This window comes from Notothenia rossii (assembly GCF_949606895.1).
Source record: "Notothenia rossii genome assembly, chromosome: 7".
NCBI lineage: Eukaryota > Metazoa > Chordata > Actinopteri > Perciformes > Nototheniidae > Notothenia > Notothenia rossii.
Window position 1 is genome coordinate 25,464,334 of NC_136905.1, and position 18,301 is coordinate 25,482,634.

Consider the following 18,301-nt stretch of genomic DNA (forward strand, 5'->3'; position numbering starts at 1 on the left):
CCTGAGACTGACTTTTGACTCTGCTGTGGGCTTCAATTCAAGCTGGTGCATGTCACTCCTCCTACATGTTTTATGTTTCTCCAGTTTAAATTACAATAACCCACTAGGTGAATGTACACCTTTTGCTGTCAGTCATATACACATCAGAATGTCTTATGCAATATCCTCACAAGGCTCATAAGTACAACAGTGCTCCAAGGTTACTCTGGTGCAATGAGATTTGACACCCCGTTGGGCAATATGCATACTTCACAGTGTTTTTATTTGTGATTGTGCACGTCAGAGCAGGGCATTATTACCATGTGACTACTTTGGTTTACCATTGATGTCCTTAAAGGATCTTATGGTAATAATCTTAACCGAGCTTACATATACAATACAGTAACCTTAGCCCTTATTAAGCCAGTTAACAAATACGATTACCATGTTTATATGAAAGGCTGAAGCTGAATTCAAGTTTGTTTAATTTTTATTAACATGGTCCTCAGTAAACAACAGTGTGCATAACACTACCATCTTACCTAGATATTCCTCAAAGCCCCCCTATTTAACCTTATTTAAACCTGGGCCGACCAAAGTCAAGCCATTAATGTTGCTTATGTTTGTTGAATGACTCAACATTAATGTTCAATGGGTTTAATTTCTTACATAAAAGTGTATTTAAAATAACCTGTTGCCTAAAAGAGTAAAGTATAATAAACTGAAGTATGAATTGAACCAATGTTTTATGCTAATTGTGTTAGGGCTGTTAAAGTATTCTTAGCATATTTTAAAGGGTGTTTATCTTCAAAGCGAATGAAAACTGCGAGGTAAATTAGTAGGCCTATAATCATTGTCACCAATTCTATCAATATAATTTCTAAATACCAGTAAGATTTAGAGGTTGTATTATATTTTCCATGAAAATGAAGTTATGCAACAACTTGATTTAGGAGAAAGGTAAGAGAAGAACAATTTTCTATTGAGCAACTGCTTGTCTTCCTTAAAAAATATTTGGTATCGGTTTTATATGGGCTAAGATAACTTGAATATATAACAACCTGGTCAAATATATATTCTTATAGAGTAGGCAACGCCCTCTTTAATTCGCTTTATTTCACTTTAAAGGTACAGATAGGCTACTATGAACAGCACACACTGAACTGAGCTCTTGAAAAAACAGCAGAATCTTCTGAACACGCCCTTATTCCCATGAGACTTGAACGCCGCATTAATCACCTCACTTGTGGGCGTGGTCTGTTCTAAGGGGGAGGAGTTGTTTGAGAGCTTGTGTGTGCGTGTTTTTGTGCGCGCGCGTGTGTGTGTGTGTGTGTGTGTGTGTGTGTGTGTGTGTGTTTGTGTGTGTGTTTGCTCCCCGCCCGACTGTATGAGCTGCCTACAGTCTTCTTTGCGGCCACTTTTTTCGCCTCCTCCTCCACCTTCTCCACTTCCTCCAGCCTCTGTCTATCTGTCCAGTCCGGGAATGTTGACCACCGTGGCCTGATCCATCCAACGCCGCCGAGTGTCCCTCTTCTCCTGACTGCCACTCCGTGTTCGTCTCTGAGGGTCGTAGCCTGCCTCTGGTTATAAGGTGAGTGCATGTTACCGGATGAAGACGCTGTTCCCATGCCTCTTGTTGGGGGGTGGGCATAACAAGTCCGCGGGGAGTTGGCATTAGCGCGTGTAATAAAAGTTTAATATGCTGTTGTGATTATGTTTTGCGGGTCTGAACACATGTGCGCACTGCGCGTTAACCGCCTCGCGGGACCGGTCTGTGCCCTTCTCTCTGACAACGTAGCGGCCAGTTATTGAACTTTGGAAACAACTTTATTCATCGGGTCAGGCTGTTGCATTCAGCAATATTTGCTCTACTCTATCTTTTCTAGTGGGACACTTCCACCGTGCACTGTTCCGGGGTTAGTTTTTCTGAGTCTCGTGCACCTTGCTGCACCTTTCTCAACCGTTACTGTGATTCGAGCGTCTCATGGCATGGGCAACACTATTTTGATCCCTGCCTTGTTTACGATTGCGTAACAGCAGTTACACTACAGTGGCCCATAGCCTACTTTCTACCCCGTTGGACTCCAGCCCCCCCCCCCGACCCATTCACAGACTCAATTCTGTGAGAGTTCCGCCAGTCTCGTCTTATCGCCTTATCCTTTTGGCAGCATTTGCTTTGGGGGCGGGGAGTGGGAGAAAGAGGCGTTTTCCCAGGGTTACTAGCCCTACTGCAGTGGTTTCCAAAGTGGGCTCCAGGGCCCCACAGAGGGTTCTTGGGTGGGTTCCAGGGGATCCTGGTAAAGTGAGGAACTGAGAGGTTTTCAGTTTTTGGAGCGAGCACAGTAATGCAATAAGTAGATGTTTGTAATTACTGAACTGACTATAACAAGTGTTATCAGTGCACTTGTTAAGCAGCTCTGGAGTACTGAATGAATATAAGTTCAAGAGCGCTCCCAGAGGGAGCGTGTTGGGAAGTCTTATCAAACTGAAGTGGGTTTGATGTGAAAATATTTAGGAATCTCTTGGATACTTATCTCCCTTCAAGCTGTCACTCAGACAAATGCTGTAAATGCATTCTGTAAGTGCACCACTAGTTTATTGTTAGATTGTTTTAAATGATAACTGGAGGTAGGAAGTGTGTGGCGCAGTGGATTAGTGCGTTGGTGTTCGGATCAGGGGAGCACAGGTTCAAACCCCACTGCAGTCAGCATGTCGTTGTGTTCCATGGGCAAGACACTTCACCCCAAATTGCTCCTGTGGGGATCGCCCACAGTACTAAGTATGTAAGTGGCTTTGGATAAAAGCGTCTAACAATTAACATGCAATGTAATCTCATATCAAGTCAAAATACGTTCGATATTGCACGTCGCGGGTATGGAGCGGGTCTTGAAAATCAGACCCGTGCAGGACTCTGGCGGGGATGCAATGTAGACAGGTATAAATGCAGATCATCCTCTGGCTGCAGCCTTGACCGGTACTTGCGTTTGATCAAAGTCAATGCGGAAAACCCGCACTCACACAGGTAGGAGGAGGTGAAGGGAATGAGCACTTTTTCAGCATTTTTGGCGAGTTGGGGGAACTCTGTCTCCATAGACAGCCAAAAGTGTGCAAGTGACACTTTACTCATCTTTTTCTCGTTCTTTTTTTCTCACGCTGCGCCTCCCCTGAAGCTCTCTGGTGCCCCCCAGAGAGGCGCGCCTCACACTTTGAAAACCGCTGATCTAGACCAACTTTATATGTAAAAGTCTCGAGAAAGCAACCCTTCATAGATCTAAGATTTAATCCGTCCTGTCTTTTAGGCATTCTTCCAAATCAATTTCTTTATTGGCTGCATGCAGCTTCTGCAGAAAGTTGCATAACCAACCGGATTTATGATTCTGGGAACTATCGATGTTGGCCTGTAGGTTTTGAATGCAGATCAGGTTTCTCATTGAAAAAGTGGAGTTGCGGATGAAGGAAGAACATAGGGACTGATATAAATGCTAAGACTTTGTAAGTAATGCATCCCAAATCTGTCCTGTCAGAGTAAGCTTTCTTGGGAAAAACTAGTTGAAATGCTGAGATAACATTATCTCTTTAATGGTTAAAGAGTGTCTGGTGGTTTTGAGTCCATGTAGGCATTAAATACATACTGCCTTAATTACTATTTGGTTAATTAAAACTCTGTATACCTTAAAGGTCCCATGACATGCTTTTCCGGTTATTACCCGTCGCCTTGTGTGATATGTAGCTCTTTCTGCATGTAAACGGTCTGCAGAGTCAAAAACCCTCAAAGTACACCCTGTTGCGAATACAACTCTAACACAGAAAATACCTGTCTATGCTGCCCCAGAACCCCTCGTTGGAGATGTTTCATTTTTCAATTTTTTTCTTATCAAATGGACCAATCCACGGAGCCATTATGTTACGTTCCTCACACACACACACTCAATCTTTTTCTCAGCTTCAGCTCCGCGGATTTCTCAGCCTGAGACGGCAGGACACGGCGAGGCTGTGAGTCTGTGTGTGAGCACACACACAGACTCACAGCCAGACTGGCTGCGGGTGTGTGTGTGTGCTGGGGCTGGGTTTCGCTGTGTCCAGCAGCAACCAGGAAACCACACCAGTAAGCCAGCTCACACTGTCCGCTCCTCGCAGCAGCGAGCCTCGCAACGTCCCGCCAACACGGCACCCAGACCCCACGCAGCATTCTCATCTGTTTGTAATTACTGGTGTAATTTTCTTGTTGCTAACATTGTAACACATAATCACTGATGTTCCGCTGTACCGGTGGTGGACTCATCAGAGCACAGCGGGCTCACAGGGAGGGGGGGGCAGGAGCTCCAACAAGCCGTTGAGGACAGAGAGTGAATACACATACTATACAGAGATGCTGTATGAAAAACCAATTTGAGTTTGGAAATTTGCACAGTATAAATCTGTTCTAGTAGACCTCAACAATGGAATTAGGATCAGTAGAAATGGCCATGTCATGGGACCTTTAATGTAACCTCATCAAAACTTTTCAGAGTAAAGACAAGCAAAGCTCAGTCAGCAACCTTTCTGGAGTCACTAAAGCCTAACACACAATCTGTCCAACTGCTGATACTCCACTCAACCTGGCAACCTGCTCTGGAACATGTAGATACACAAACGGCATGGCACTCTGAATGCAGCATACAGTCTAAAACATGTTAGTTGTCTTTTCAAACATGTCTTTTTTGACACTCTCCCATTCATAGCCAAAGAAGATTTCTCTTTTTCTTTTCCCCTGGCCATTATTTCTTGCCTTCTTTCATTTAATTATGTTGTGGTCACATCTCTGTGCACATGGCAACCGCTCTTGCTGCGGTTTCTTTCACCCCCTCAGCACCAGTCCTGCTATTTCAAGTCTATGCTCAGTAAGCACAGGCATGACGGGGCATGAACTCTGCAAGACTACAGGCTGCCAAAGGCTGCTGACTGCACATATTGCACATAATTATACTTACAATAAGCTATACTCAACTTGCTCTAGGATACAGACCTGTGTCTTTCGTATTTTGAGAAAGTCTTAAGCATCTGTGTTGCGTAACCATAACCAAAAACCCGAGCTTCACTTGAAAAACAAGTCCTTTTATTGATATACAAGTGCAGATAAGATTTGTTGCCCTGTTTTCCCTTGAGTGTATGCTTATAGTTTCAGCTGCCAGCCATGGGGAAAAGGGGCAGTGGTATCCTATTAGCTGGTATTGGTGGTATAAGAGCTTGGGGTCGTGCTCCAGGCAGCATTCCATTGGGTCTTGCGTCAACCAGCAGTCAATCAGCACTAGGGTTATGCACTGTTAATACCCCCTCCCTGATGTCATGACACAATCAACCCAAGCCTGCTGGGGGGACCTCAGCACAGTTCATGTCTGTTGACTCTTTCTGCCTTGATCTAAAATAAAAGCAACTTGGTTCCACAAGTTAACAGTCCTTAAGACTCATGTGTCCATATTGACATTAGAGCCCAATTACTGTTTTATGTCCTTGTTTTCTCCATTATAACCGCTGAGTAAACGTGTTTTGCTTTGTAAGGAGTCATTTCTAAGAATCTAAAGCTTTGCCAGATGAAACATTTTGTGGTATTATTCTTCTTCCTGGGTGTGGCTTAACCATACCCAAATGGACCAATCCCCCATCTTCCCCAATTTTCATACTGTAAATATGGACCTATACAGACCCAATTCTCACTGCTTTCCACTTGTGACCTAAGGTGATGCAATGCTTGCTTGTTTAACCATTGAAGTGTACAGTGGGTTGGGTTTCTCACTGTCTGTTATTGGACCAAATGTGGCTGAAACACCAGCCTGTGTGAGAGGCAGGAATGTTGCCTCCATTCTGTAAGTAACAGAACACCTGAGGGAGCACATGCTCGTGTGGGTGCAGGTAATGTGGTGTGGACACACAGTGATGTGCCAGACCAAATGATCTCTTTAGCACATATGTACACACTTTTTGCCCCGATTCCTATTGTACCATATATACCAGCTGGAATCTGCAATGCAAAATGAAAACAAAACATGGTTAGTTGGCTTTGCTGGATCTGATACCTTATGATTAAAAACATAAGGGGCTTTTCCCCCCTAGAAAAATTCCCACTTCAGGAACACAGCAATTTATTTTCTTGAGTCGTAGCACTGTCCTAAACCTCATTCTGATTCCCTCTTACAATCACTTAATCACACACCATGTAGGCACTTATTTTGTCATACATAATGGCATTTTTCTTCCCTCTGGTTTTCTGGTATTATACTCAGACTTAGAAGCAATATCAGCCAGCCAAGTTTGTTAGCATTCCTAAGAGTAAGTAGGTAAAATAAATCCTGTACCAAGTGGTCACATAGAACTTCTGATACTACCGTAGTTAAATGGTTATCTACAAGGTCACTTTTATTTGGGTTTGACACTTCCTCTTGTTTTAGATGTTAATGATGCAATACGACAACACAGTGTTATGGTGCTTAAAATGAGGTCATAAGGCCGAGGAGACCAGTGTTGGGCAAACCACTAAAGTAAGGAGGGAAAATGCATTTATTCATCTGCATTCTTAGAAAAAGTTACCGTTTTTTAATGACTAATATGGACTATTATGACCTGTTTGTATGGAGAGTTATTTGCAGAACATATGGCTAGTTGGCCTTTGGCTGTATCCTTTGCGATGTGTTCAAGTGCTACTTTTTGCTCAAGATGTAGGGCGACCTGCCATTTTGCTGTGTGTAGCACAAATGCAACAGTTTTGTGCATTTTACAGCATCAGTCATTTAAATACAATATGTGCTACCAACAGTTGTAGTAAAGATGGCATCATGAGAAGGCATATCCATCTAATGCAGCCCTCCGGACCACCATTACTTGTGCACAAGAACAATTGGTCCCAAGCTCCGTTCATTCATCATTCTATGCCATTGCATAAGACCAGTTCTCCCAGGCAGCCCAATGAAATCCTCATCCAATTAGGAACTGTCTACTTTTCTAAAAGGCCTTTCTCCCATAGACTGGTGCTATTCACCCTCCCCCGGCATGACATCAGGCCCTCTCTTATAGCCCCACTTTACGCTGCTGCTCTCAAATAATGAAAGCTGCCAATTAATGACTAATCAACATGTGCAACAAGCAGATCCAGTGAGGAGTGACTACCATCTAATCTGCTTATTAAAACAGAATACAGAGATGCTCTGTTCAACTCTCGCTCCCATTTTTCACTTGGAAGAACAATAGTTTTGAGCCGTGGTCAGGGTTGTTGGTTAGTGTAAGACCATTATTATTACCGTTATTTGACTATTTTTAAACTGTTTATTTAGTTGTATGAAGACCTAATTCTGTCCAGTTGTTCATTGGTGTAATCCAACACATTTGCATATATACATTTTAAAGGCTGCCTAGAGAGGTGAGGACTGGTGGGAGTCTGAGGGGGAATCACCAGCCCAGAGAATCTATAGGTCGCCTCGCAGTAGGACGTTTTGATAACTCACAGTGTCCGGCTAAATATTCTCACTTAAGCTGTTCGGTTAGTTTACACATATACAGTAGAATAATTGACCTCCCCTCTCGAGGGGTTGGGTTACGGTCAGTACATTCACTTCAATGGGCTCTCCACAAGTACCCAGACACAGAGTTGGATCTGTGCCCTTTCTTCAATTGAGACGCTGTTTATGTTCTCGACTGGAGCAGTACTGGCTGAGGATGGGGGTCGGGGGGGGAAGAGGGAGGTAGCTATTTGGTTAAAGCGCACCATTATCAGTGGGAATCAGTTGGAATTGATATTGACAGGTGTGGTACTGAAGGGAGGGTCGTGAACAGTGTCAGGGATTGGTAGCGTAGAGTGTGAATTCAAGTAAGTTGCCTTTAGGCTGTATTTACCAAACTCTTAGCTAATAGATACTAAAACGCTCCATAGAGCTCATGGGAATTGCATTCACGGAATAATTCCCACCACAAGGGTGTCTTCAAATCATACGATTGAGTAAAGCATCATTTAAATGTGTCTTTTTTTTTAACAAGTCATGTAAACACCATGTGATTGACATGCTCTGTTCCGCCCCTCAGCTATCCTGTATCCTCCTTCACAACTAATTCCACCTGTGATTGGTCTATGGCAGTGGTTCTCAAACTTTTTCTGTCATTCCCCACTTTGAACAGGTGGGCCTTTTCAAGCCCCACCTGTTCCTCATCGCTCCAATAAAATGGTAGGCCAAGCTTAAAATTGTCAACTGTATCGTTCTATAACAGGGGTCTCCAACCTTTTTTAGGATGAGAGCTACTTTCAAAAAATAAAACAATTTACTACTTTTACTCCTCTTTTTTATTTTTTTTGCACTGTATATATTTAGCACATTTCATTGAACATTATTATATGCTTACGTTTGTGTGCTGTTTGGGTCTGTGGGACCCGTTTTCAATGTTAACTAAAAGAAAATGTATGCAATTTAATTATTTTAACCTATGTGGGGGTGGACCTCACATCCTCTAGGGGGGTCCTCACCTCCTCCACGGGGGGACCTCACCTCCTCTAGGGGGGTCCGGGGGCATGCACCCCCGGGAAGATTTTTTTTTTAATGTTGAAGTGAAATGCCTCAATCTGGTGCACTTTGAGCAAAAAATGAATTTATGGATACAGCTCTCAACACACTGAAAGGGAGCTGTATACTTTTCAATAATCCAAACATCTTTAGAATATGATCAAAACCAATAACAAATAATTTAAACTTGTTTATTCTTATCTTATGTTACCTAGTTAGCATTCTTTCTTTTTATTTATGCATATTTTACTAATCACTCCCCTTTTAAACTTTTTTATATTTTTTTACTGTCCTATAGCACACATTGGAATGATTTATTACTTTATGTTTTACACCTAGGCTATATTAAATAGGTAAATGTGTGCTCTCTCTAGCTCTCTCGCTCTCTCTCTCTCTCTCTCTGTCTCGCTCGCTCACAGAGGCTGTGTGCTCCTCCGTGGCGATGACGGCTTGCGTTAAAAAATTATAATAAACATAGGCCTATTTGTAAAGTGGGGGGACATAAACGGGATTTCGAAAAGGGGCACGGTTAAACTCCTGTTGAAGTGGTGAGGTGCCACTCCACATTGCTTTTCTTCCCGACTGCAACGCTGTAAATGATTTTGGTTTCAGTTGTGTGTGTGTGTGAGCAGGCTCGGATTGGCCATCGGGAGATTCTGGACTTTTCCCGGTGGGTCGCTGCCTTTGGTGGGCCGCTGGCTCTGACATAGGTGGGCCGTGGACTTTCACAGCGCCGCTGCGCCGGTACCGCACCCGCCGCCGCAAACATCCGCCGTTGCGAGGCTCCGGCGGATCCGGCGCTGTGAAAGTCCACCGCCGTTGCGAGTCTCCGGCTGTAACAGTCCACTAACGCCCGCGAGGACCCAGGTTCGATTCTGGCCTGAGGTCCAAAAAAGTAATCTTAAACATTTTTTTTTTTTTTTAAACTCCCATTCATCGCGTACATTCGCGACCCACCTATCACATTTCTGCCGTCCCACACTTTGAGAAACGCTGGTCTATTGAGGTGACAGGCTGCTCTCTTCTGGCTCTGGGTTTCGGACTTAAAATGTATCAAGTTTAGAGCTAGAGTTGCAGAGGGTCATACAAGCACCAGCTGCCTGCTAAATAACCATCTGGCTTGTAGAGAAACATTTACCAGAAACCCCTGTGTTGAGATTTAAAATACCTGTTTTTTAAATAGTGTCTGGGGACTTTGGCGAAACATGGATAACAGCTTCAAATCCCGGTCGGAAAGTCAATGTTGATGGATAAATACCTCATTGAACATAACTTCCAACTATCCACACTCTCACTTTATCGGATTCATGAAGGGTAGTACGTTTCAAACTACTACAAAGTAGGGATGGGCGATATGGTCTCTAAATGATATCGCGATATTTACTGATTATATCGCGATATACGATATATATCGCGATATTCTGAAATGTACTCTAAAACAAATTAAAAAAAATATTTAACCCCTTGATGTTTACAGTCACGCCAGTATGATGATTCTAGTAGTCCCTGCAACATATGTCTGCTTTAAAAAAATCGACTAATAATGAAGAAAATTAACACATTTGTTGCAATAGTAATTTATGCACTAACTACATTACTACTTGTACTACAACATTTGAATCATCAGTTCTTCCTCATTTTCCTCAATTGTTCATATTTGGTTTATTAAAATAAGGATAATGTGGTCATTGTTCAAAAATGTCTGCTATTATTATGAGTAGTATTATTATTATTAGTATAATGCGCTTTCTGTCTTCCTGTCATTATCAGGAGTTAGACATGTAATGGCTATGTATTAGATTAGACTAGAACCATCATTATCCTAAACTGCTGGGACATTTCCCTAAAGCTAATACCTTTTATATTTTCTACTCTTCACTTACTTGTCTGCATAGGTCGCAATTGATGTACAGAGCCGACAGAAGACCTTGTTTATATTGGCATCATATTGAGAGGTGCAGTAACGCGTCCTAAAACCAGGAAGTAAGCTGCTGGTTCCCTCGACAAAAAAGCAATGGGATTTCTCCATAGGGTTTTGAAAATAGCTGGAAATAAGGTCTGTGGAAAACAAACCTGTCTGATAAATGCACGTTTTGTTCAGCCGGATAATATCCACATGTCTTCCCTACTTTTATAATTTTCGAATAATAAATCTAATCGATAGATTATAAAAGGGTTTTAGGACGCGTCACTGCACCACTAGAAAACAACTCCATCGATCAAGCTGGCTGAAACTTTCTCTCCCTCTTCTTCTCATGCTACCTGTCACTCTCCTTTAACTCCTCCGGTGACTTTCTTTTATTTGAAGATAGTTTTTTGCCCGGCGCTCACGGGCAAATGGGAGCCTGCTCTCGCTGGCTCCGCAGTAAACAGCTGTTTGCTTTTCACCCAACAACGACAACCGCCTCACGAAACGCTATGGTGTAGCGTTAATAAACGAAACAATTTAACAACATTTCTTGTCAAAATACCTATACCACAGGACCATTTTTTTTTTTTAAGCAATATTTTTAATGGCCCGAGCGGGCAAGTGGAAAGTACATTATGATGGCCCGGGGTGTCTAAATAGTGCTTCAGAGCCAGCGGGCCATTTATAATGTTGAGCCCTGCTCTCTGTCACTGTGCATGTGTGTAATGTTTGTGTGCAAGTTAGACGGGGCCTGCGTGTGTGACTGTGTCTATGAGGGAGAAAGGAAAGCTCATTTTGGCCGCGGCGGGAAATTGATTTGACAACATAATACTCGATGTTCACGATGTGGTCATTTACGACATCGCATGTAGTGCAATCCACGATGTATCGTGTAAACTCGATATATCGCCCAGCCCTACTACAAAGTGATGCCCGAGCTGCAGTGGGATTCCACAGATCACACAGGAGCCAACACAAATGTGGCAGGCGTGGGACGTATTTCATCTTGTGCAGTCAGCCTCTTTATCAAGGATGACATTTCATATACTAAAATAGGAAGGCCTGTGAATGATTAGTCTAAGCATTGTATGTAAATGAACCCGGCTTCCAGTAAGCAATATGCAACCTGCCAAGAAAAGATATGCACCAAGGATATTACAGTAACCATCTTAGAAAAGGGACATGACCCATGATGTTACATGTATACACGTTTCCTTTACCATGCCTCAAGCTGCCATTCTTTACTTGAATGGCATTTATTTTGGATCAAGACTAATAAACATATCTTATAAAAAAGCAAAGCTTCTCTGTTTAATTTAATTTAATTTCAAACCTTTATTTAGACAGATTGGTCCCTTAAGATCATCGATCTCATTTACAAGGGAGACCTGCATCATTTAGTTCCACATGAAACATAAAAACAACATACAAACAAACAACAGAGGATATCATATTTACATATTCAACATTTACAAATACCCAGAGTGTCAGAAAGTTTTCATTTCATTTAGACGTGCCTTCAATACATTCAGAGAAATAAAAATGCTCAATTTCAATTTTGCCTGTTGACTGTTCCAAGCAAGTGGAGCTGCGGACATAAAAGCTGTCTTAACTAAGACAGTCCTTACTCTTGGTACATCTAACAAGACTATATCCTGCGATCGCAGACAATAGCTGCTTGCAACTTTCTGCTTTATCAATGAACAGATATAATACGGGAGTTTGCCCAACATAGCTTTATAGATAAAAGTGTACCAGTGACTGAGCCTCCGTACAGTGAGTGATGGTAAACCAGTGTACAGTGATGAGTAAGTGCTTTACAATTTGTGACAAATCTCAGAGCACTATGATACGCAGCATCTAGTTTGCTCAGGTAGTTGGCAGGTGCATTCATATACATCAGATCACCATAGTCCAGCACAGGTAAAAAGGTCACAGTGACTAGCCTTTTCCTGGCCTCAAGCGAGAAACAGGACTTATTCCTGAAAAAGAAACCTAGCCTAACCCTCAGTTTTTTAAGCAGGTTATTGACATAAAGTTTAAAAGAGAGACAGTCATCAAGCCAGATACCAAGGTATTTGTGACAGGCAACAACTTCAAGTTTTGTTCCTTGCGTAGATACGATATCTAAAACAGGCTCTGGTGTCTTTTTAGCTTTTGAAAAGAGCATTATCTTGGTTTTATCCACATTTAAAAAAAGCTTTAGTTCAGAGAGCTGATTCTGAATAATGTTAAAAACAGCCTGTAATTTAACAACTGCCTCCTGAATGGAGGGACCTGCACAGTACATCACGGTATCGTCCGCATAGAAATGTAAAGTAGCTTCATCCACATTTTCACCTAAACTGTTGATATATACTGTATGGAGAATAAAAGTGGACCTAAAACAGAACCTTGAGGAACACCATTAGCAATGTTTAACCACTCAGAAGACAGCCCATCAAAGTGAACACATTGGGACCTTTCAGAGAGGTACCGGTTGTTCACAAACCACCCCACTGCATGGCTGGATATGCCAATACTGAGTAGCCTCTGTTTTAAAACGCGATGATCAACGGTGTCAAACGCTTTGGAAAGGTCAATAAACAGAGCTGCACAACTCTGTTTATTATCTAGCATACTAGTAATATCATTTACCACTTTCATTGTTGCAGTGATGGTGCTATGTTTCTTCCTGAAGCCTGACTGATGTTTAGACAGGATATCATTTATACATAAAAACTCCTTTACTTGTTCACTCACAAGTCGTTCGAGCACCGTAGCCAGAACTGACAATTTAGAGATTGGCCTATACTTATTTAAAATAGTTGCCTCCCCTCCTTTCAGTAGAGGCAGGACATAAGCAGACTTCCTTACTTTTGGAATTGTATTTGTGCTGAGGGAGAGGTTAAAAAGAGAAGTAAGAAGTGGAGCAATAAAATCTGCAGCTATCTTTAAAAAGAAAGGTTCTACGTTGTCCGGGCCAGCCGGTTTCCTAGGATCTAACTTGGATAAAGCTTCATGAACAATACCAACAGTTAAAGGAGTAAAACTGAAAGGGTTTTCCAGACCACATTGTTCAGAGTCAAGGACTGGAGCGTTCACAGAAGCAGAAGCACAGTCAGTAACAGAATCAAACAGAGAGCCACAAGAGACAAAATGCTTATTAAAGCAATTTAGCATAGTAGCCCTGTCTGATATAATGCCAGATGCTGTGGTGAGGCACGGAGGTAGCTCATTTGGGATATCACCAGTGGAAATCGATTTTATGGCTTTCCAAAATTTCCTAGGATTATTCAGGTTTTCTGTGGTAACTGACAAATAGTACTTTGACTTAGCACTTTTGACATGTGAAGTGAAGCTATTCCTTAGCTGCCTAAAGCGTAGCCATTCTACCTTTGAGCCTGATTTCCTAGCCTTTGCCCAGGCATTGTTTCTCTCATGAAGGAGACTTGACAGTTCAGCTGAAAACCAGGGATTGTTTCGTCCCTTCACTCTAAATTTACGCAGAGGTGCATGTTTATCTATAATTTTCATAAAACCAAGATAAAAATAAGACCATGCAGTTTCTACATCAGCACACAGATCGATTTTTCCCCAATCAAAATCAAACTGTAATCAAATCTGTAGGTTTTGCAAAAATGTTCCTTGTTAGATGGGGCAGAGGGGTTTTACATAGAACACAAGGGACCAGGGAGTGATCAGCCTCCCTACAGGAGCTGGCCATAGTCATAGGAACTCCTGTAGGAGCACTATGAGATAGAAAAAACAGACCTGTGCGGACCTCTGCCCCAGGGTGTAGAAGATAAAACACTTTGGTTCCTGACACGACCTGACCCCTAGAAGCATAAGAAAATGCCCTTGTGACCTTATGATACCTAAGTACTAGGAAGCTTACAATCAGTGTGTGTTATGTATGCACAGACACAGTCACCAGTTCTGCCATATGTTCCTCACTTTTGTTTCAACACCACGCACCATATCCCTGGCTGGCTCACAAATCAATCTATTTGAGGTCTTGCTATATTGCACATGTTTTTTTCACCGAGTGCCCTATATGGAAGGAATGTGCTCTCTGCATTCCAAAGATGACTGAGCAGAGCTGAACAGCCCGGTGTTAAGCTATGTCCAGTCCAATCAGCTGAAGGCAAGTTGACTGGGATGAACACATTTTACAAATATATACAGAGGGAATATAGTTGACACAGCTGCACAGATGAGATGTACAGATGCTGCCATTCAGCACTTTTGAGTTTGGGTTTGAGGCTACATTTGTAAAATAGGATCACTTTATTCCAAAATGTAAAGAGAAAAATGTTTTGCCGAGTTTTTTTTACAGATTTGATCTGTTTAATTGAAAATCAAATCATGAGTTGTCTGAATTAACAATGACTATATGCACGTACATGCACAACATATTTAGGTTTTTCCCTTTAATCCAAAAAAAGACATTAATTTTGCATGTAAATACTAAACAATAAATGCCTCATCACTCTGACTATTTTTGTCCAGAAGGCTCCGGCCGGAGACACATGATACCCGTATCCATATCAGTAAATCCCCATTAGTGGTAGGAAATGCTTCTGCAAATCTTACCGTGCATGCGTACTTCCTGAGAGTGCATGCTGTACATTGGAAACCCTATTTGGTTGAGTTGAAAGTCTTCTAATCCAACAAGTTACACAGTAAAGACACGGTAATCCAGTTTTTCTATTGTTCAAAATAGATACTCTAGTAATAGCTTTAGCGAAGGCAGAATGGCTATCATGAATCTACATAATCCTTCAATACCTAGACCACAATGCATGATTTTATTCAGTAACACTGAAGTTGATTGAAGGTTTAAAGGTCCCATCATATGCTTTTCTGGTTATTACCCGTCCTCTTGTGTGTTATGTAGCTTTTTCTGCATGTAAACGGTCTGCAAAGTCACAAACCCTCAAAGTACACCCTGTAGCGAGTAAAACTCTAACACAGAAACTAGTGTCATTTTCTGGTTGCTAACAAACGCCATTTTAACACATAAAACACACATCAGAGCACAGTGGGCTCATAGAGAGGGGGGGCAGGAGCTCCAACAAGGCATTTAGGACAGAGACTGAATACACATAATAATAATAATAATAATACATTTAATTTCAAAGCGCTTTTTCAGGTGCTCAAAGACGCTTTACAGTGGTGATAAAACGAGATAAAATAGAATAAAAAAATATTAAAACAGCAACACAACATAATTCACAAATGAAAAGCCAATCTGAAGAGGTGTGCTTGGGTCAGTGTTTCGAAAGTACTTTACAGAGATAATGTATGAGAAAACCAATGTGATTTTGGAACATTGAACAATGTAAATATATTCTAGTAGACCTCAACAATGGAATTATGATCAGTAGAAATGGCCAAGACATGGGACCTTTCAATCTGACAACTTTTTCTTCCTACTCACACTTACTAAGCAATTGAATGTTTCTGGATGCCCGCTAGGGCTGTGCAATGAATCGTATTTTCATCTCAATTACGATTTTTCTTGCAACGATTACGAAAACAACGTAATCAAAATTAAACTATTATTTTGCTGCATTCCCTTTCGCAATGATGCTCTCAATTTGTCTTGTGTTATACATCCTGCCCGCGCGTGCGCTTTCGCCCTTCCCTAAAAGCCCTAGAGTCAAAAGTTGACTCTAGGGTACAGTCAGCTTTTACTAACCACTATTTCCGGTTTCCGGATAAGGGGTTACCAAAATAAGAGCACTGCGGGTAGCAGTATAAATAAACATTACAGGTTGTTAGTGACATTAGTTATCATATTTATATATGTTTAGTAGGTTGTGGAAGTGCGCTCCAAAATATTTGTTGATTTTTATTGGTATTTATTATTTTGTTATTAGTTATTTAAATGTAGATATAAATAAATAAAGTTTTTTCAGTTTAGTTATACCTAAAGTTCAGGGTAATCAACCGTTAAAAACATACTGTTCACATTTTTTTTAAAAAGTTAAATAAATGGATGTTTTCAAAGTCAATGAATAATCGTATTTAATAATCGTGATATCAATATTGGCCAAAATAATCGTGATTATGATTTTTGTCATAATCGAGCAGCCTTAATGCCCGCTATAAATATCTCTCACTATTTAGAATGTTTTCCCATTTAGGAAAGGACATATATATATATATATATATATATATATATATATATATATGTATATATAGTTCAGATGCCTCACAGAAATGTATGAGGTTGGCACTCACTGTCACTAGACGGCTGACAAGTAAACAGAGAGGTAAAGAGAGAGACAGGCAGACAGACGGAAATGCAATCCGAAACAGAGTGACAGGTTGAAAGTTGAGACAGACAAACCAGACCAACAGGCTGGCAGACGGGTCAAAAAACCTAACTGACTCCTAAGTTTACAACACATGTTTGGACGTGCAACTCAGAAGACACCTTTTATTTCAAGTTTGACCTACAAACCTGAGGTTAAAAGTTTAATATTTCCATTTCCACTCTAGGTATTTTTATTGGACTCCTTGGAAAAGGCTCCCAGAATGGAACCTAATAACCTTTTACTAAATATAGGAGGAAGTTGTAGCCTAAATATGTAGTGTCTCAATTAAAAAACATTTTGAAAGCTTTTTATATTGTTACTTTTGCTTTGCCATCCCTTATCCCTTTATGGATAATTTGTTCTGTTTACAGTACCCTCATGATATTTGTTGCAAACAGAGGCCTGCAGCCTGTAAAGTCCTCCTATAATCCATCTTTGGTCTGGTGAGCCGGTCAGCCAATGATACACCACATTTTTTCAGGGAAATGTTTCTACGGTTTCAATTAGGCTTTACTTTAAATAGCCCAGGGTTCTGTTGATCCCAGGCCTCACCTTTGGCTTCCCTGCAGGGCTTATCACCCTGGGATGTTAAAGCTGGACCCTTGAGATGTAAGCATATGTCAGCACATTAACCCCTAGACTGACTAAGCATGCTGGCCCACAAAAACAGCTGCTCCACTTCATGATACACTTGTTGGTTATAGTTTCAGAACTCAGCAAAAATGTGGCGCGGTCAAAGGCTATTTTTCTTCTCCCACGTAAGTTTAGCTTCACCTCCATAGTGACTCATCCTCTTTATGTTGTGACAACCATTACAGCATGTACCACTTAGAGGTCAAGGTGTGTTCATTCTCCTAACTGCAGTAATAGAGTTTCACCACAATTGTGACTTGGTGACATGGTCGCCTACTTTTTTTATCTTTACTTGTGTCTTACAAGTTCACATGTGCACTCCCATGTTACAGTTTAATGAAACTTTTTAGTAGAGAAAATCCCTAACTTAATAATTGTCTCAGTGTTTATGGCTTATTGGCTCAGCGGCAATGTCGTATAACATTGCATGTTCTAGCTCATTAAGTACAAATCTCATACACGTCACATTGGTGCGGGCTCTTTTCTAAAGCATAAGTGTTTGTTTGAATGATCTATTATTTTGCAGTGGAAAATAAAATGCCAATCCATCACTAGTTAACAATTGTGTAGTGTGTGTGTGTTTTGTAGATGCACATTATCAGATTTGAAAGTTGGAGGCAACGTTTTTCAAAAATGTTTCTTTCAGATTTCTTATCTTATAGATACATACTGTATATTTCCAGGTAATGATTTAAAACCTTTTAAATTTAAATTGTATGAATTGCCCCCAGCATCAATGTCTGTGACACCAGAGTAGAACACCATATGTGAAGAATATTTGCTGTAAAGTCTCAAGCAGGATAGTGCTGAAAAGGATTTATGATTCATAATGGCCATTCTTAAGGCTGTTGTGTTTGAAGCTGGTTTGAAGTCCACCAGCTAAACGTCTTTCCTCATGGAAGTTTGAGCAAAAATCACTTTAATTAATCCAGATGCAGTCACCTCACCGCTGG

The 18,301-nt window shown here is 41.2% G+C and overlaps 1 protein-coding gene across 2 annotated transcripts in view; it reads left to right on the plus strand.

The window, feature by feature from the left end:
* The first annotated feature begins 1,288 nt into the window (after positions 1-1,288).
* grb10b (growth factor receptor-bound protein 10b) overlaps positions 1,289-18,301 on the plus strand; it is a 68,414-nt gene continuing 51,401 nt past the window's right edge. Inside the window, exon 1 of one of the 2 annotated variants that reach the window (XM_079693477.1) lies at positions 1,289-1,570. The gene's annotated coding sequence lies outside the window, so the exon portion shown is untranslated. The remainder of the gene's footprint in view (positions 1,571-18,301) is intronic. The other variant, XM_079693476.1, reaches the window with a different exon arrangement.